A 17,069-nucleotide genomic window follows, 5' to 3' on the forward strand; every position below is an offset into this window, starting at 1 on the left:
GTTACTATGGGGGCTGGGGGCTGGGGGACATGAAATGCTGAGCCTTCAGCCCTCGAGGAAGGCAGGGGGCTAGAGTTTCATGGGGGGAGAGGCAGGAGGGCCCAGCAGCGCCTGGAGGGATGTGCCAGGGTAAGGGTGGACAGCAAGAAACCTCAGTCCCACCTGGAGCTGTGGGGACCCAGCTGGCTCCCAGGAGCATCCCCTTTGCTCCCAGGCTACCAGGGCCAGACCATGTGCTAAAGACCGATGGCCACAGTCCTCATGGCAGCCCTCCTGGGTGGCAGGCTCCTTATCTAAGCTGAGGCTGGGAGAGGGGAAGTGAGTGATTCATCCCAGATCAGAGCCAGCTGGGGCCAAGCTGGGGCTCAGCCTTCTTTAGATACCAAGCTTGAGTTCCTAACACTGAGAATGACCCAAACCTCATTCCTGACAAATTAAAATGTCTGTGGGGTGGGGGTGGGATGGTAATAGTTCAGGCGTCGGTATTTTTTTAAGAGCTTCTCAGTGATTCAAAGATTCTACCAGGACTGAAAACCACTGGTTACACCTTAGTTCCCTGTGAGTGTCTACTCTGGGTGGTAGGGGGAGGTGAAGGAAGAAGACCTGAATGTGGCCCCAGGCGGCTCGATTCTGGGCAGCTCCTGCAGGTCAGAGGTGAGGCTATGGGGAGATGCAGAAAGGAGAGTGAAGGTGTGTGTGTGTGTAGTCATCATGATTCTGCCATTAATGTGCCAGGCACTTCTCACACATGATCTCATTTGATCCTCACAACAGCCCTTTGAGGGGGTATAGTTATCCTTACAGCTGAACAAGGTGAGGCTCAGAAAGGTTGAGTAAGTGGCCCAAGGAAACACAGCACAGCAGGTATCCCGAATCCCGTGCTCCTTTCTTATGCGGCTTTGATTCTGCTATTGCATTTGGGATCTCTTCTCTAGCAGGTGTTAGTGTGGGTGTGCTACTATTCTCTCTCTGTGTGTATGCTTGTTAGATGTGTGTGTATGAGCGCGCTTTTCCCTCCCAAAAGGGGATAGCTGTTCACAAGCCTCCCGTTCCTGCCCAGCACAAAGCCTCCTACTGACCAGTGAGAGGAAGGAGGAGAGGGCACAGCCCCTGCTTCTTGTCCCCTTTCCCCCCAGCCAGCTCCAGTGCCCAATCAGGAGACAGCCTCTCCTCGCGGCTGGGGGCTGGTGAGGGGCAGGGGAAGGTGGGTCATCCTGCTAGCCAAGTGACAATCAGCCTTGTTTGGAACTAATGTGGAGAGAAAACCCTCAATAGTTCTAGGGCAGGGAAATTCCCCCTTCTGGGCTTCCCTGGTGGCGCAGTGGTTGAGAATCTGCCTGCTAATGCAGGGGACACGGGTTCGAGCCCTGGTCTGGGAAGATCCCACATGCCGCAGAGCAACTGTGCCTGTGAGCCACAACTACTGAGCCTGCGCGTCTGGAGCCTGTGCTCCGCAACAAGAGAGGCCACGATAGTGAGAGGCCCGCGCACCGCGATGAAGAGTGGCCCCCGCTTGGCGCAACTAGAGAAAGCCCTCGCAGAGAAACGAAGACCCAACACAGCCAGAAAAATAAATAAATAAACAACTGTGGGGTTTAAAAAAAATAATTTAAAATTAATCAATACAATCATAAATAGCATGTAGGTCAAATAATAAAGCATAATTAAAATTAGAAAAATATTTTAAAAAACTCCCCCTTCCCCATGAATGTGCCGCCCCCTCTCCTGCCCCCAGCGAGGGTGGCAAGGAGAGATGGATGATAGCCAGGCACACTCACTCCTCTCCATCCACCCTCGCTAAGTGCAGGGGACTTCGTGGGGGCTTCATAGCGGGGCAGTACATTTATGAGCCCAACCCAGATTCCCCAGTCACCTCACTGGCCGATCCATCTTTCTGGAGTCAGGGATGAAATGAAATTATCGTGAAATAAATCTACAGATGATGAAGGCTCTGGCAGGGTGGAGGCAGCAAGGGTGCGAGGGGCAGAGGAAGCTGAGGCTCAGGTGGGAGGGCCGTGGCCACCCTTGCTTGGCTGAGACCCAGAGAGGGGATCCTGCTGACTTTCCTTCCCGTTGAAGTCTTTGGCTGGGGTGGGGCAGCTCTGTTCCATCTCTGCTTCCAAATCTCTTTTGAAGCCCCTTGCCCAGCAAGACTCATACCCACGAGACTGGATGCAGGACCCTACCGCTATGAGGCCCTGAGTCACCGGTACTTCCAGACTCCCAGAGTCAGAGACATAGGCAGGGCAACCTGAACAGGGCAGCTGGACTGCGGGAGGGGTTGGGTCCAGGGCAAGGGGTGGAGGCAACAGAATCAGGGCCAGGATCATGGTCCTGGGCCATGCTCCACCTGTGGTCCACCTGTAATCGTCCTCCTCGGAAGACCAGGTCCTTGGAGGCCCCCTGCTGTGTCAGGTGTTAACTCTTTAATTTCTGGGAATGAGGAGAGAGTCAGGGAAGGGATCAGTGTTGAGGGGGGCTGCTTGACGAGCTTGGGACAGCACCTAGTTACCAGTATGTTTGGCAGTACAGTTGACCCTTGAACGATGTGGGGCTTGGGAGCGGCCACCCTCTATGCAGTGGGAAATCCACGTGTAACTACAGTTGGCCCTCCATACTCGCAATTCCGCATCCAAAGATTCAACCAAGCTCGGATGGTGTAGTAGCATAGTATGCATTGATCGAAAAAAACCTGCGTATTGGTGGACCTGTGCAGCCCGAACCCGTGTTGTTCAAGGGTCAAGCGTGGTTCAGTATGTTCGCACCCCCTGTAGCAGGATGGTGTGCAACAGCTGAACGCCAGTCTGGGAGCAGGGCAAGGGTTTGAGGCAGCAGCTCCCCAAAGCCCCATGCTTCCTCTCTCTCCCCGCTGGCTGGCAGCGTCTGGGTCCCCTCCCCAAAGACCCTGCATGACCGCAGGGGATGAGCCCGGGGCTGAAGGGCACGCAGGAGCCTTCCTGCCTCCCCCAACCCGTACCTCACCCAGCTCTCAGGGGATCCCCCCCTGCGCCCTGAGCGTTGAGCTGGAAGTGGATGCAGCCAGCTGGCTGGGATGCGATCATCCGGCCTCCTGGGCAAGGCCAGCTCTTGCCATGGGAAATGGTGAGAGTCAAGGCTCTGCAGCGGTCACTGGGCAGGATGGGCCTCCCCTGCTCTCCCGGATCTTGTCCTGGGACTCCCCTCCCCCTCCTCTTCCCAGGAAGGGGCACAGTGACTCTGAGGGATGGTAAAGTGCAGACAGCCTGACCATCGTTTCGGGCTGGGTGGGGGGCCTGATGTGTGAGTGCAGCCCCGAGGCAGCAGGGCGGGGGTGGAGCCGGCTCTGCAAATGAGATTCGTGCTGTTATGTATGCCCGCTCAGGCTGAGGGCCCTGGGCATTAACTAACGTATCCAAGGAGTTAAGAAGTGGGGAGGGGCCTGCAAGCAGAGGGGTAGCAGGAGCTGAAACACAGGCTGCAGTGGACGGAGCACGTGCTGGAGTTTGTGTGTGTGTGTGTGTGTGTGTGTGTGTGTGTGTCCCTGGGGCGTTTGTGCCTTTTTGTCTCCCAAAGTGTGTATGTGTTTTCCTGGTTTATGTGGATGTCCTTTTTTTTTTTTTTAACATCTTTATTGGAGTACAATTGCTTTACAATGGTGTGTTAGTTTCTGCTGTATAACAAAGTGAATCAGTTATACATATACATATGTCCCCATATCTCTTCCCTCTTGCGTCTCCCTCCCTCCCACCCTCCCTATCCCACCCCTCCAGGTGGTCACAAAGCACCGAGCTGATCTCCCTGTGCTCTGTGGCTGCTTCCCACTAGCTGTCTGTTTTACACTTGGTAGTGTAGATATGTCCATGCCACTCTCTCACTTTGTCCTGGATGTCCTTTTAAAATGCGTGCGTGAGTGCTTTGCTTCCCGCTCATGTGTTGATATTCTCTTTTGTGTGTGTGTGTACACAAGCACACACTCCCAGTGGTTTTGTCTGTACATGCCCCGGTCATACCCCAGCCCCCTCAGCAGCCTGCAGGTCTAGACACAGCCTAAGAGACAGAGCTGGTGGGGGCGGGGGCAGGGCACCCAGAGGGCGGTCTGGGGAGAGCTGGGCCCCGGAGGTGGCCCTGGCCTGGCAGGGAACAAAGGGGCAATCAGTTGAGAGGCCATGAGAGTGCTGGCTGATTGAGGAAGAGGAATTAGTGAGGAGCCGCCCAGGGCCCTGCAGGGGGGCAGGCGTGGGGGGCCTGGCACCCTGATTAGGGAGCAGGCTTCACCTGAGCCTCAGGCAGCCCGGGGTGGGTGGTGGGTTGGCGGGGAGCCCAGGGCTGAGCCAGGGACAAACCACAGCAGGGCCTAAGCTGAGGACCTGGACTGATGACCGGGGTCCCCGGGGATGGCGAGACAGACTATAAAGAACAGATGTCACCATGACCCTAGCAGCTCCCACCTACCCAGAGCTCTTGGTGGGCCTGGCGATGGACCAGGCATCTGTCAATCAATCCTCACAACATGGAGGCAGGTTCAATCATCAACCAGCCTCCTGAATGAGGAAACTGGTGCTCAGAGCCGTGAGGGAATGCACAGCTACTAATCCAGGTTGGCTTGATCTCAGAGCCCTCCTGTTACCTTTATGCCACCATCCATGACAGTCCCCAGCCCTCTGCTGTATCACCAGTGGGGAGAAGTTGTAGCGAGACAGATTGTAGGGATGGAAAAAGAGGGATTTCTGAACCAACCTGACCGGCAAAGCAGACTGACCTGGGAGGTGGTGAAACTCCCATCACTGGAGGTATGCAAGGAGCGGCTCACTGACGAAGGGCTTCCTTGAGAGATAGGAGGTTGGGTTCCATTTTCTCCATCATTGTAATATGGACTTGAGTCAGAGCCCCTGGGTTGGAATCTTCACTGTGTGACCCTGGGCACCTTGCTAGCCCTCTCTGTGCTTCAGTTTTCTCATCTGTGAAATGGAGGGGTTAAATTCTAACACTGCGTGTTAGGCGTATGGCAGAGTGGGAAAGGATGGGGGTGTGGGGGTGGGGATCAGAGAGAGCTGCGGGAAAGGAGGGTCTTAAGATGAACAGAAAGTAAGGTGGAAATGCAGGGGTTGGTTCTGAGGCTTTTGAGGGGTTAGGCTCAGGTGACGTCACCTGAAGATCCCTAGGCTCCACTCTTCAGACCAGACCTCACATCTCCTTTCAGGGCCGTTACTCCTCCCTCCCTCCCTGCTTTTCCTGCCCAGTTTCTCCTCTATTCCATTCTCCATCCCCATTCATTTGACCATGTCACCCCCTCATCCACAGCCTGCGATGACTCCCCTTTGCCCACGGATGTGATTCTCCAAGTGCGCCAGGAGAACCCAGGGAGGTGGGGGATAATCTTAGGTGGTGCATGACCTGGGGTTCCTTTGAGGCTTTCCAGTTCTCTTTCAATACCATCTCTTTTGGTGGTGGTTTGTCTCTCACACCTTCTACCAAAGGGAGATCAGGCTCAGACCCAGAGCCATCAGCAAGCGATTGCCTCTGTTCGAACTCAACATCACTGACGTGTTTTCGAACTAGGTTTCTCCAACCATTTCCTTCCTCTCAAAACGCCTCTCCTCTTTGCCCCTCAACTGCACGCTTTCTTCTTCGTATCCACTTCACTGGCTGCTTCTCCCCAGTGTCCTGGATTGTCCTCTGGGGCTGGGCCTCTAAAACTCATGTACCATCAGGCCGCTTCTCGTCTGGGGCTCTATCCAATCCCGTGGACTTCAACACCACCAGTGAGTCCCAAATACTTCTCTTCAGACTCAGAGAAATGTCCAGCTGCCTTCTTGACAACACCACTCATATGTCCATCTCTACCTAAAAGTCCAAAATGGAGCTCTAGTTACCCCACACCTCTGCCTCCCCTCTTGCCCGCCCTGTTGCAGGAGATGCTTAAACCTCTAGGGGTTATCCTTGGTTCCTCTCTCTTTCTCACCTGCCGCACCCAATCCATCAGCTATACCTGTCAACTTTACCTGCAAAACATATTCTGAAACAGCCACTTCCCTCCATGGCTTCTTGCCCTGGCCCAAGCCATCCTCATCCCTCACCTGTGCGTTACAGTCATCTTCTCACTGGTCCTGTTGCTTCCACCTTGAACCCCTACAGTCCACCTCACAGCAGCCGGAAAGGCTTTTAAAAACATTAATCAGATGATGTCACTCCACTGCTTAAGAGTCTCAAAGGGAGTTCCCTTATGCTTAAAAAATCCAAGCCCTTTGCTCTGGTTTACAAGAACCCATGTAACTGGGATCCTTTTCTGTTTGTTTCTCCCTCTTCATCCCCACGTGACTCTCCCCCCTGCCCACTCTGTTCTGGTCACACGGAGCTCAGTTCCACCTTATTCTCTCTGTCCGGGATCCTCTCAACCTTGATCTTTGCAGGCTCAGTGTCTTCTCTTCCTTTACCTGTCCACTTGAGGGTCACCTCCTCAGAGAGGACTTCCCTGACCATCCAATAGCCAGGTTACCCCCAGACGGGACCGCATCTGCCTCTTCAAGCACAGCAGGACATGACATTTTTATCTGTTTCCTTTGTTTGGTTTTTGCTTTTCCCCATATGCTTGTAGACCAAGAACTTTAGTTAGTAAAATGTTCAGTAGGAACTTTAGTGGGAACCTGTCTGGTTCATTGCTGTATCCCCAAAGCCAAAGAATGGTGCCTGAGTCGTTGGAGATGATTGTTAAGTATTTGTTTCTTGAATTAATGAATTATATATGTTTTTACAATCACCTTTGATTTATGACAGCTGTCACCGGTTTTTCTACTTTAGATAGTGATATAAACTTTCCTTTTAAGAATAAAGCCAAAAAAGGTCTTATAAGAGACTTGTATCTAGAATATTTAAAGAACTCTTACAACTCAACAATAAAAAGACAACACAATTACAAATGGGCAAGGGATTTGAATAGACATTTCTCCAAAGATGACATACAAATGGCCCATAAGCACATGAAAAGATGCTCAACATCATTAGTCATTAGGGAAATGCAAATTAAAACCACAATGAGATGCCATTTCAAACCCATTAGAATTTGGCTGCTAGAATGGCTAAAATGAAAAAGACAGACAATCTTTGCAAGTGTTAGCACAGATGTGGAGAAACTGGAATGTTCATATATTGCTGGTGGGATTGTAAAATGGTGCAGTCACTTTGGAAATAGTTGGGGTTATCATATAGCCCAGTAATCCCATTCCTATGTATATACCCAACAGAATCGAAAACATACATCCACACAAGAACTTGTATGTGAGTGTTGACAGTGACATTATTCAAAAGAGCCAAAAAATAGACACAGCTCAGATGTACAACTGATGAATGTGGTATATCCATACAATGGAATATTATGTAGCAATAAAAAGGAACGAAGTACTGCTACATGCTACAACATGGATGGACCTTATCACCAGTTTGCTAATTGAAAAAAGCCAGTCATAAAAGGTCACATCACGTATTGCATGATTCCGTTCATCTGAAATGTCCAGAACAGGCCAATCCATAGAAACAGAAAATAGATTAGTGGTTGCCAGGAGTTCTGGGGGGAGGGGAAATGGGAAATGACTGATAATAGGTGATGGAAATGTTCAGAAATTAGATAGTGGTGATGGTCGTATGACTGTGAACGTGCTAAAACCCACTGAATTGTATACTTTAAAATGGTGGATTTTATGTTATGTGAATTATATCTTGATAAAGTCATTATCAAAAAATACAGTAAAAAAAAGTGATCATGGAAAGAAAAAAGCCAACAGTTGTACAGAAACACATGGACCTCTGGCAAAAATCATGGAAGAGGAAAGTGAGTAATTAGAAGTTGGCTTATAGGCTTACAAGGATAAAGTCTAGACATCGTAGTTTAACATTCAAGGCTTAACGCCAGCTTCGTGCACAGCTCTTCTCCTTAATCTGGCCACATTGGGCTGCTCCCTGTCTCTGAAACTCTTGGGAATCTTTCACGCTGCCTTGTCTTTGCAAATCTTGGCTTATGACTGGGATGTCTTTCTCCTTCTCTCTGCCTGGTTTAATTCGGTCCAGTCAATATCCATGGGATTGCTAGGTGCTGAGGCATATGTAAGGCACCGTGCTTGGTGCTGGTGACACGGTACAGAGGAGCAAGAAAGACACAGTCTGGGCCCTGAGCTGGCTCCCAGGCAGGATGAGGGAGATGGATGAATACCTGGCAACAACCAAGCTGGAAGAAGAATCTGGGATCCGGGGAGCACTGGGGCTGCAGAAATACAGTGGAAGAAACTAATGCAGCCTGAGAGATCCAGAGGGGACGGAGGGGACGTTTCAGCTGTGCAACTTAGTCAGGCAAAGAATAGGGATAAGAGTGTGGCAGGCAGAGGGAACAGACTAGGTGAAATCCTCAGGACAGAGCACAGCAGGTTGGAGAAGTCGTCAGGAGGTGGACATGGCTGGAATGTAGCCTGAGAGGCGGGGAGAGGCAAGAAATGGTCTTAGAGGGAAAGTGATCAGGTGACTGGTGCTCAGGGCCCTTGGTGGCCATGCCAAGGACTCTGGATTTCTAATTCCAGAGCTCAGTTAGATTCCAAAGAACATTATGCTTATTTTTTCTTCAAATCACTGGGCACCCCTGGCATTATACATCCATCTGATCATTGCCTGCCCCCCTGCTAGAAAGGACACGAACTTTGTACTGTTGACTGCTGTGTGCTCAACGGCCAGAACAGCTCATGCAGATGCTCCGTAAATACTTATCAAATGTATGGATTTACGTGCCTGTCTCCTCTGCTTAACAGTTACTTAAAGTCAGGGAATGGTTGGATTCATCATTGTGTCCTCGGGACCCAGCACAGAGCTTGGCACACACATGCTGCTTAATAAATATCTAGAGAATAAGTGAATGAATGAATGTCTTCTCCAATGGGCTGCAAATTCCTGAAGGGCAGGGACTGCCCGTTTTATGTCCCCAGTGCTCGACACATTGCCTGGCAGAGAGCAGACACTCAGTAAAGATTTGTTGCACTAACCAAGAGTGTCCTCTGGATGCGGTCCCTGGCAGGCCTGCGGTGGGAGGTCAAACTTGCACACCTTCCATGATACTAGCTTCCAGGCAGTCAGGCAGAGGAGATCCCCAGCTGTCAGAGCGTGTCAGGACCTGGGGCCACAGGTCTTGCAGACAGGATCAGCCTGGATGTGCCGGGTAGCTGGGAGACTGGGAGCATCAAGGAGCATTTCCTGAGGGTCAGAGGCCCTGCCTCCCTCTGGCGACTGGCAGGCAGCTCCACTAGTGAGGTGTGAGTGCAGCTGGGGGTGGTAGTGGTGGTGATGGTGGGATGGGACAGATGGTGGGAGACAAGGAAACCCCCATGTTCTCTTCCATCTGTTACATTTAATTGACTTCCTGCAGAAAAAAAAGAATAAACCAGTTGCAAGGATGAAATTGCTAATTAAAAGACCCTCTGTGGCTTCCCTGGTGGCACAGTTGTTGAGAGTCCGCCTGCCGATGCAGGGGATGCAGGTTCGTGTCCCGGTCCGGGAGGATCCCACATGCCCCCGTGAGCCATGGCCGCTGAGCCTGCGTGTCCGGAGCCTGTGCTCCACAACGGGAGAGGCCACAGCGGTGAGAGGCCCGTGTACCGCAAAAAAAAAAAAAAAGAAAGAAAAAAAGATCCTCTGATTAGATAGACAAACATTTATCAATTATGCCTAACCCTGTCTGTCCCTCTTGTGTCTGCAAACTCCCCCGTCAGTACCATGGCTGCACGACACCCAGCTGGTGGCTTTTCCACCAATCGCTCTCCTGGAGCTCATACTGGCTACGGGTGAAACAGGGTAGGAGAGAGGCAAGTACTGGCAAATAGTCATTCAACAAACACTCACAATGCCTATTGCATGTTCAGGCTCAGTGCTGGGCCCCAGGGAGCTGGATCAGGATTTCCACGCACAGTTCTTCAGGTTATGTGCTGTACAAAGGTTCATCCCCGGGAGAGTGGGGCTCCATTTGTCAAACTGAGACCCCTAGTGGCAGAAGAAGACTTTTCTTTCTTTTTTTTTTTTTTTTTGCACAGTGGGCCATTAGCTTGACAAGCTATGTTCAGGGGATCATGCTTGCTTTTTTCTAATCCATACAGAATGAGCTAGTGACAGCTCTATAGAGATGAATATAATTCAGTTCCTGATCCAAGGGCTCTTGGGATAGCCGGGGAGAAAAATATACATATGATGAGTCATTTAAAATTTACTGAGAAAAAACCCATTTATTAAGCACCTAATGTTTGCCAAGCACTGTGTTAAGTGCTGGGGGAGAGATACACATTTCCTGCCCTCCAGGAGTCCAGTCTATTTGGAAGAGATAGATACACAAACCTGGGTCTGCCCTTCCTGTTTTCTTTTCCTTCCTTCATTCCAAATAATCCTTAAGAATACCTGGGAGATGAGTCATAGCTCTGGACTCACACAGCCTGCATTCAAATCTTGGCTCTCCCTTGTCCTGGCTGTGTGACTTTGGGCAAGTTGCCTCACCTCTCTGTGCCTCAGGTTTCCTCTCTGTAAGTTGGAGATAATAATGGTAGCAGCATCTTGGGGTTATTATAGTCATTAAATGAGTTAATGCATGTAACTCATGCCTGACACACAGTGAGTGCAATAAAGGTTAGCTATGGTTATTATTTTTTGAGTCCTATTGTGTGTCCCTCGGGAACACAGAGCTGTACCAGTCCAGTTTCCTCTCCCCTTAGAACTCACAGTGTGGCACGCACACAGAGAAACCCATTAACATACACAAGCTCACATACACTTGGGCTGTGCTGAAAGGAAGTTGTGATGGCAGGGTGTGGTTTTAAAATGAATGAGTCTTAGCTTAGAAGTCAGATGAGTTGAGGTTGCCTTACACCCAGGCTGGGGAAAATGGAATGATTGCCTGGTAAGGTCATGAGCTCTCCATCACTGGAGGAATGCCAATGTGTGAGGTTGCCACAGAGAAGATCCCAGCTGTGGGAGAAAGGCAGGTCAATTCCATCAGGCAGACACTGGTTTTGGGGTGTGACAGCCCCCTCCTGGGACAGTGGGATAAGTTTTCCAGGACCAGGGAATTCCCTGGCAGTCCTGGACTCGGCTCTTTCACTGCTGGGGCCTGAGTTCGATCCCTGGTTGGGGAACTAAGATCCTGCAAGCTGTGTGGCGTGGCCAAATTAAAAAAAAAAAAAGAAAGAAAGAAAGAAAGAAAAGAAATACTAAAGTTTTTCAGGACCAGCTGGGCAAGCCTGGAAGCCTGACACTGGGCAAGGCCCTGGGAGCCCATTCCACTAACAAAGGGATGGCCAAGCTTCCCTCCATGAATGTCCGTCCATTCCCTGGGGCAAGGCCCTGAAAGGTGGGGGAACCACAGACAGAGGCAGAAAAGTGGCAACATTCAGCTCCATAGGAGGCCCAAGTTGGGGTGGAAGAGAGTTGGGATGGCTCAGTCCTGAAGAGGTGACTTGGGAACCCACTCTGCTGTGTGACCACTGTCTACTTACTCCCCGTCTCAGTTTCCCCACCTATAACATGGGAAGAGAATGGACCAGATAATTGTCAGCATCCAGCCCTTGTTTCCCTTCTCCCATTCCCAAATTACAGACAACACATATCAAGTGCGCGCCAGCCATGCGCTGGGCTAAGCCTATTGCATGCAGCATCTCATTTAAATTTCACAACAACCTAGGAGGCAGGCACTATTATCGTTATGCCCACTTCACAGATGAAGAAACTGAGAGGTAAAGGAAGTTGTCCAAGTTCTCCCAGCATGGAAATGACAGAGTCAGGTCTCAAATTCAGGCCTGGCTGACATTGGGACCTGGGACATCAGTAACCTTGTCCTCCTGCCTGCCACTTCTGCTAGGCTCCCCGGCATGGCCACCACCCTGTGCCACATCCTAGGAACACTCCTCCCCTCCCCGTCCCCCTGCTGGGCTCATACCATGAAAACCCCATGCGGAGACTTCTACTCTAGAGGGATATATATTATCTAAATTTGATAAGACAACTTAATTTCACTCCGTGTCTGTTACCAGCGATAAAACCAGGAGACTTTTATGACCCAGCATCCTCGGCAAGATTGTCAGGAACTTATTATACAAGGTCTAACTGGATTTCTCTCTGCAGATGGCTGGGAGCCATGGGCTGGAACACAATTTGGCATCACATTTGGGGGAATAAATGCAAAATGCTTGTTCCAGAGGCTTAGATAAGGAAGCAGGCCTCTGAGCTCCCCAAGAATCGGATCTGCCTTTCCCAGGCCCCGAAGGGTGATTTGGGGAGGATTTACCCTGTTGGCGGAGGAGATGATGATGGGTTTTCTCTCCCCCTCATCCCTTGATCCTCTTCACCCAGGGAAGGAATGTGGAGGTGTCTGAGCCTTGGGCTTCAGAACAGAGGTTTCTGGAGAGTGAGAAGTTCAGGGCAGAGATGGGGGTAAGGGAGGGGATATGAATGGGTGATGGAGGGTGAGACCAAAAATATGAGGATTGTGTGTGCTGATAGAGGGTAAAGGATGAGCCACAGGACAGGGAACTGGGTGGGGCTTCACTTGCTGCCTGGGGATCCCCCCAAGACTCATTCCTTCCTCATGCCCTGGGATGCCTGTCTCCTTCCTCAACACGCCTCGAGAGCTGGTGTGTGGACCCTCACACACAGGGCCCCTAAACAGACCGCATCCGTCAGATGTGAAGTTCACATACTTGGGCTCGAAGATACCCCAATATTTTAAGGTTCACTCTGAGCATATCCCACATTCAGAGCTCACTTCATAGTCTGATATCTCCTAGGTTTGGGCTCACAGACAGACAGACTTGGGGTTCAGCTCAGTGTTAACACCAGATGCTGAGTACAACCTCCTAAACCTGGAACTTCACAACCAGGGCCAGCCCCAAGTTCAGAGTTAACTCCCTATACTGACCTCCCCCAAATATGGGTTCAGCACAACCCCGGATTTAGACGTCTCCTTAAACTAGACTCTAACCCTTAGCTTGGGCATCCCCAGCCTTGGGCTGCCACCAGAATCCAAGGAATCACCCTCAGATTCAGGCATCACCCCCAAACAAGCTCACACCAAACCTTGAGGTCACCTTAGGTTCTGGCTCTCCCAGTGCCCACCAGGGGCAGAGATACTGTTTCACTGGCAATGACTTAGGAAGCAATGACCTAGGAAGTTTCAGGTCTGCCCTGGCCCTTACTACTGGCCAGGGAGGCAGCCGAGCTACTTTCGTCTGTCACCCAGCCCCTGATGCCTCATTTATCTCCCTTTCAGTGGACTCGGGACGCCATTAAAGGAAGTCTTGTCTCATCTTTTCAGCCCTCTCCTGCCTCCTCTTCCATCTAGAATCCTCAACCCAGCTGGACCTTTCACCTCCCAGTTTTTGGAGGGAAGAGGGTAACATTTATTAAACATCTTCTGTGTACCAGGGCCTGGCATGACTGTGGTCTCATGGAACACTCACCATAACCTTTGAGCTAGATTTTTTTTATTTAAATTTTGGCTGCGTTGGGTCTTCGTTGCTGCGCACGGGCTTTCTCTAGTTGGCGGCGAGCGGGGGCTACTCTCCCTTGTGGTGCGCGGGCTTCTCATTGCGGTGGCTTCTCTTGTTGCGGAGCACGGGCTCTAGGCGCGCGGGCTTCAGTAGTTGTGGCTCGCGGGCTCTTGAGCGCAGTGAACTAGATTTTTATCATGCCCATTCTGCTGATGAAGATACAGAGGCACAGAGAAGTTAAGTCACTTGTCCAAAGATACACAGCCCTGAAGGGTGGGAACTTTGTCTCTGCCAAGGTCCTGCCCCAGAACTTGTAAGAGAGCTTGGGGGTGCCCTCAGGCTTTGGGGAATTGGGGGTGGGCGGCTGTTGCCTGTGTAGAAGACATGGTGGGGGGACTGCTTTTGCTGAGCCTAAGTTTCTATTGTTTCCACATCGGCAAAACAAATTATTTCCAGTAGACAGGAGGATGGGGGGAACACGGAGTGGAGGACACTGCAGTGAGATCAAGGGCACTGGTTGCCAGGGCCAGTCACTGTGGGGTGGTGGTGGCAGGAGCTGGCCTTTGCCAGGAGACGGTGATGAATGGGTTGGGTCCCCGTTGCGAGGTGCTGAAGGGCAGAGACCCAGTTCCTCTGTGTGTGTGTGTGTTGGGGTCCAGAAATCACTGCCCCTCTGGGACTACCCCACCTTGAGTGAAGGTCAGGAAGTTCATGGCGCCTCTGGAATACTAATGACCACTGGCAGGCCCTGCAGAATGCAGAGGACAGGCTGGAGCCCACCTGTGTCCCCTCCTCAACTCTGCTGGTTCCTAAAGCAGGATCCAGAGTCGGTCTGAGGCTTGGACCAGGATCTGGGGCTGAACAAGAGCCTGGCTGCAGTGGGGAGCACATGGTTGCTGGAACCAGGCTGTACCACTTCCCAGCTGGGTGACCTGGAGCAAATCATTTCACCTCTCTGAGCCTCAGTTAAACAGGTGCAATGATGCTGATCTGTGGGGTGGTGAGGGTTGGAATGTACACGTGCTAAGTGCTCATTCAGGAAATGGTGTTTTATATTATAAAGGGGTTACCATGCCAGCACTCTAACAGGCTGGCCCTGAAAATTGCCTCCAATGGGGATAGAGATGGAACCCAAATCCCTCAGCTGAGAATGGCTTTTTTAAAAACAGAAACAAGTAATAAAATCCTCAAAGGATTTTCCCTCTTGGCTCTTAAAAAAAAAAAAAACTAATATCTTCATTTCCATCCCCCCTTTTAAAGCCAATTTGTGGTAAATTAAAACAGGGAACTCATGGTGGCCGGCATTTTAATTAGATCTTGTCTGGCGTCCTCGCTAGGATTCCCTGATTAGCCCCCTCCATTAAATCCTCTGTACTCCTTTTAGCTGAGTTTCTGCCCTGGGCAGGGCCTGGGACAGGCAGGGCCACCCAGGGCCCAGGTGACTTCCCATGCCACGAAGAAGGCTTCGAGCTGGTGCCCTAGATGCCCCAGAGGCTTTGGGGTCAGAGTGACCCAGGTTCTAATTTTGGCTCCGCCCCCCTGATGTGCAAAGGACTTGCAGGCTGCACCTGTGTCCTCATCTGGGAATGAGACTCACCTGAATGACTTTACCGGGCACACAGAGACCATCAACACATGGTGTTTCCTTCTTCAGCCCACCCCCAAGATGGGCGGGCGTGGGGTGGGGGCTTTCACAGGGCCGGAAGAAGGGCCACCCCACCCTGCCTCTAAGCCCCAAGGGCAGAGCTTTCTCCTGCCTCCATCAGCCCTGCAGCCGTCGGTTAAAAAGACAGTTCAGGACTTCCCTGGTGGCGCAGTGGTTAAGAATCTGCCTGCCAATGCAGGGGACACGGGTTCGAGCCCTGGTCTGGGAAGATCCCACATGCCACGGAGCAACTAAGCCCACGAGCCACAACTACTGAGCCCGTATGCCACAACTACTGCAGCCCACATGCCTAGCGCCCGTGCTCCACAACAAGAGAAGCCACCACAATGAGAAGCCCAGGCACCACGACAAAGAATGGCCCCTGCTCGCCGCAACTAGAGAAAGCTGCGCACAGCAACGAAGACCCAACGCAGCCAAAAATAAATTAAAAAAAAAAAAAAGATCACTGCTTTCCCCACTTTCAGGGATTCGGGAAATAATAATAATGGTATGTTTCTTGAGTGCTTACTTCTTTTCAGATCTTCTTTTGTCCTTATGAAACTCGAGGAGGAAGGGACTATTATTATCTTCCCATCTTGTGGATGAAGAAACCAAGGCTCAGAGAGATTAACTTGCCACACAACTAGTTTAAGTGGCAGAGGCAGAATTAGAATTCAGGCATTTTGGGCCCCCCCGTAACTTCCTCAACCAGCCTCAGTTCCCCAGTTTGGGAGTAAAGTGTGTTTTCCCAGCCCTGGGTTTCAGGGGGCGTCCCTCCAGGGCTCAGATCGTAGCCCCCTGGCCTGGCGAGCGGGTGACCAGGTGGTTGAGAGGAATCCCCCGCACCTCGGCGCCCTTACTTTCCCACCCCCCAGGCCCAGCCCCAGGTGGGGCTCCCTCCTCTTCCCCGCGGCCCCCCCTCGCCCCCGGCAATCAGTGCTAATCAGACCCAGATAATGACTCAGCCCATGGGGAGGTGAGCACAGTGGTGCTAGGAGGGTTCCAGCGCCGGCTTACTCAGTGGGTTGCTGGTACAATGCTCTCTCTTCCTTCCTGGGTCCGGGTTTCCCTGGCTACACTCAGGTGTAGGTGAAGGCAGTAGGTCTTTAACTCTGAAATACAAGACCCGCCCAGTTCAAAGATAGCTATGGTGGTTTCATAGCTCCTGCCAGAGGTGTGGGCTCTGCCCAGCTGCCTAGTTTAAAACCTGGCCCTGCCCTGATCTGCTGGGATAACTCATTTAACCTGCTCAACTCTCACTTTTCCCATCGTTAAATGGCGATAAACTTAAAGTACTGACATATGATTTAAATGATTGTTATGAGAGAGGCCAAGTCCTAACCACTAGACCACCGGGGAAAAATGATTGTTGAGAGGATTCAATATGGTACCTGGAACAGTTTCCGAAATATTATAAGCGCTCAATAAATGGCAGCAATGGTTAGAGAGCATTTTGCGTGCATTATCTTGTTGAATTCTCAGAACAACTTGGTGAGGGAGGCGTTATTACAGATGGGGAAACTGAGGCTCAGAAATAAGAAACCCCTTTGCTTGGGGGAGCTGGCATCCACTCAGTCTGAGCATTCGCTGGGCACTTACCATGCTCCACGCCCATGGCTGAAACAGACAGACGCTCCCACCCTCCTGGGGCTCATGTTCCAGCAATTTGAATGCCCCCACCCCGGCTTTCCCTGGGAGCGACACCTCCCCACCATCTTGCAGTAGCTGGGGAGGAAATCAGGGAGGGGGTCCCAACTAATGGATATCCTTGGGGTTTGGGTGCTTAACGATCCCCCTCCTTCTCATAACCATCTCATGTAAATTTCTTTTGTAATTACACTGAAAGCTATCAAACTATCTAATTTAATTTCTTTGCAGAAATAAATAGATAAAGTGGCCCTAGGTACCGGCATAAATATTTCAGGCAGAACAGCCTGGGGCTGCTG

This window comes from Phocoena phocoena, chromosome 15, assembly GCF_963924675.1.
Source record: "Phocoena phocoena chromosome 15, mPhoPho1.1, whole genome shotgun sequence".
In the NCBI taxonomy this organism is placed as follows: domain Eukaryota; kingdom Metazoa; phylum Chordata; class Mammalia; order Artiodactyla; family Phocoenidae; genus Phocoena; species Phocoena phocoena.